The sequence below is a fragment of the Octopus bimaculoides genome, chromosome 25 (genome assembly GCF_046866305.1).
Source record: "Octopus bimaculoides isolate indiv1 chromosome 25, ASM4686630v1, whole genome shotgun sequence".
Lineage (NCBI taxonomy): Eukaryota > Metazoa > Mollusca > Cephalopoda > Octopoda > Octopodidae > Octopus > Octopus bimaculoides.
Window position 1 is genome coordinate 9125589 of NC_142952.1, and position 4063 is coordinate 9129651.

Genomic DNA, 4063 nt, shown 5'->3' on the forward strand with positions numbered 1-4063 from the left:
TTGTGCAGTTACGTGTGTCTGTGGTAGTTGACTTTTGTTGAAAGTTCATTGTTTTCTTTCTTCCACTTACCCCAATAATGATGTCAGCCTACACCTCCACATGAGAGTTTCTGTGTGTGTGTTTCAAATCCCAGGTACTACACTGCACACACACACCAACACGCATATACGCACACATAGACAGAGGCTGTGAAAATTATTAAACCGTTTTGAGAAAAAAGTGGACCCAATTTGCACCAGTTAAGTGCCGAAATATTTCATAACTTAAACAGGTTTGATCTTTCCTTTTAGTTTCAAAAAAAAAAACCCTATCTACAATGTACATATGTGTGTGTATGTTTGTATGTATGTATATATTTGTATATGTACCTATGAATGTGTGTGTGTGTAAGCAATGTTTGTGTTGTATATGTAAGTAGGTGCAGGAGTGGCTGTGTGGTAAGTAGCTTGCTTACCAACCACATGGTTCCGGGTTCAGTCCCACTGCGCAGCATCTTGGGCAAGTGTCTTCTACTAAAGCCTCGTGCCGACCAAAGCCTTGTGAGTAGATTTGGTAGACGGAAACTGAAAGAACCATGTGGTTGGTAAGCAAGCTACTTACCACACAGCCACTCCTACGCCTGTATGAAATTTTTAATTTTCAAACCTTTGTTACAAACTTTTGGCCACAACTATAAAATAGTCCTTCCTTCCTAGGATAAAAAATCTTCCTGAGTCATAGAGACTCATAGGGTTAATTTCCATTATACTGCCCACTGACAATTAATGCCTCATAAGTGAATTTAGTGTGTTTCATTGACCAAACCCTTCAAAACTCCCTAGCCATACAGCCTTTTGTCCTTTGACTGGACAATAGGCTGTATGGCTAGGGAGAATTTCTAGATTTGGTTTCAGATCTTGAGCAAGCGGGGCCAAATGAGGTCCTACATATATATAATGTGCAAATATCCCTGCTCCGGTAAAAACTAACACTTCTCTCCTCCGAGCTTATGCCACCTTCACAGAATTGTACACACCTACTCACCCGTGTCAATCGTTTTTCGCGGTGGCCTGAAGCTTGGCCCTTATCTGAAACTTTGGCAGAAACAGTCGCCAAAACGCATATATCCCAATGGGTTTCACGTTTTGGCCACACTTGCAACTATCACCACCTACAGAGGACGTCAGTTCGATTCCCACCTCTTCACTGAGCTGACTCATCTCCTTGGGTGTAAACACACCTACACTACAGCTTACCACCCTGCAACAAATGGCATGGTTGAACACTTTCACCACCAACTCAAGGTAACTATAAAAGCATCTTCAGACAGTTCTAATTGATTGGAACATCTTCCTCTCATCCTCCTTGGTATTCGCCCCACGGTTAAGGAGGAAGTTGGATATACTCTGGCTGAACTAGCCTATGTTCAAATATCATCTGAAGAAACTATAAGACTAACCAAATAGGATTCCTTTGTGGGGTGTTAGTGTTGCTGTAAATACTCATATTTCTCATGACCTGAAGATTACCCCCAGCCAGTTAGGTATTTATTGCTGAGTTCCTTCATCAAGGAGGACTTACTTTCAGTTCCCTCCGTTCCTCGAACAGACTCAACGACTCCAGCAAATACCTCAGATTCTGCACAATCCCGGCACACCAAATCAGGAAGAACAGTTCGATGGCCCGCAAGGTTTGTTCAAGTCTTTCGGGTAAGTTCAAACTCTTCCCTTACCCATCTTCTGAAATGAAATGCCAACATCAACACATAACCTAAATGACTGCATCACCCGGATACAAACCAAAAGAAAACAACAAACATTTTGTATAAATTTTCTACATCAACAGAAAACAGTTTTATGAACATTGACTGAACATTTCACAGACAAACTTTTCCACAAACATTTTTCATTTTTCTGTCAATTCCTTGCCTGTACATATGTTTTGCTTTCTTTGAAAAATGTTTTGCCTTCTTATAAAGTGAAAAGGAGCTCTGACAGTACAGACAGAAAAAGAATGAGAAGAAAATGTTTAGTGAATGGTTTTTATCTTTAATGTGTGAAAGCAAGGCAGTGTCAAGTGGTGAGGATATTTTATCAAGAAAAATGCACTCAGTCCAGGCAGCAAAAATTATTTGTATGAGGAAGAGACATGAAAACACAATATCAAAGTTATGAACATACATGACCATGTTGGATGGTTTTTCTTCCCCTGTGTGTGCCAGCTGGTGAAAACCACAGTAGGTGATGAGATGAAAGGTGATGATGGATGGTGAGAAGCAGGCACCACATCCAACCAAACAGATGTAAAATGATGACAATGATAAAGACAGTGACATAAACAATGACGATGGCAAGAAACATTTTACCTACACTTTCTGTTCAAATAATGCTTTGTTCCACAAAATAATATACGATACATATTATGCTTTGTGTGAAATCACTGATAGAAAAATCATTTCATTCTTTGTTTCTGAGTGAGACAATATTTATAATTTCAGTGAGTTTTTCTTTTTTGCCCGTGTTCCTTTTCTTCTTTTATTTATCCTACTTATTATTTTTTCTGAAATGCCTGGCCACAAATTTTTGTGTCAAAGAAGAATGTTTCAGAAATACGAAAGATAATATTCCTGTAGAATACATGAAAGCTAACATAGTGGACTAAAGGTGACGTGTCTTTGGTTTTGCAAGTTCTGTTAATCGTTCACTAGCAACCACATGCTGTGTGGTGGGGTTCACTTTGAAAGGGTTGTATGTGACCTTACTCATTCTCCTAGACAGTGGTGTGCTTAGTTCTACCAGCCTTTGCGATATTTTCATTTTCAATGTCAACTTGTTAATGCGGTCCTGAATCTGTTGATTCACTCTGTTACATGAATGGCATGACTTTCTGACTGCTAGCCTTTCCAGCGTTGGACAGAATGTACCATTGCCAAAAGAGGCTCTTTTGCTATCATACAACTTACTTTTTTGAAATTCCGCAAGCCTACAAATTGAGTGACGTGGTATTGGTACAGCAAGTACATGAATTTGAGGTGATAGTATTGCATTTTTGGCTGAGGGTAGCACTTCAGATGGCACTGGTCTCACTCTTACAATATGTGGATGAAATTTCTTTGAAACTGCAAGGTGAATCACTCTTGGACTGCTATTAGCATTCAGAGCAGTGGTAGGCACTGGCCACTGGGCTGTTGCTCTGAAAGAAACACAAATTGTTTAATGAATGCTCTCTTTATTTTTCTCCTAGTATATGTATTTACATAGCTTGTTTGAAGGAGAGGAGACTTTCAGGTTAGGGATAGAAGGCTGGGGTAAGAAGGGAAGACCTAAAACTGAAAATGGAATTGCTGACTTGTGAGAGAGGTTACAGAGTGTAAGGAGGGTCATTCATTTGTATTCATCAGTGTTGTGATTCCAAGTATGTTTAAGTGTAAGGGATTTTCTTTCTACTCCTCTGGATATGTGAAAATGCTGCACAGTGATGGATGAATGATGGTGCATATACCAACCCTGTTAATTTGTTTGTAAAATTTGCCAGAGAAAGAGAAAAGGGTTAGGATGAATTCATCTATGTTGAAGAACATAGCTGTGAACAGCAACCAAAATCCAGGAGGTGCTGTTATGCTAGGTGATAGACTGCTTTCTACACCACCAAAACTAATTATGGTCTACTGGACACAATTTGTGTATTGCAAATCTTTAGCAGACTTGACAGGATATGCTACATGTACAAATATGTCACATGTAGAAAGATGTCACATGTAGATTTTGTTAGAAAATAAAAATGCACTCAGTACAGGCTGCAAAAATGTCTGCATGCAAAATAGCCATAAAAACATACCAGATTTAGGGCTATACACAAGAATATTGGACACCTTTTTTCTCCTTGAATATGCCAGCTGGTAGAAACCACAGTAAATGATGAGTCAAAGAATGAAGATGATCAGTGAATCAAACCAGACCCATCCAACCAACCAATGAATATAAAAACATGAAACATGTAAAATGACTGCAGTAATAAAGACAAAGATAACAACAAAGACATTGACATAAACAATGATGATGGTAAGAAACATTCCACCTATAC

At 39.0% G+C, this 4063-nt stretch overlaps 1 pseudogene; it reads right to left on the reverse strand.

The window, feature by feature from the left end:
* Positions 1 to 2523: 2523 nt before the first annotated feature.
* LOC149131087 (uncharacterized) lies at positions 2524 to 3367 on the reverse strand (annotated as a pseudogene).
* Positions 3368 to 4063: the final 696 nt, after the last annotated feature.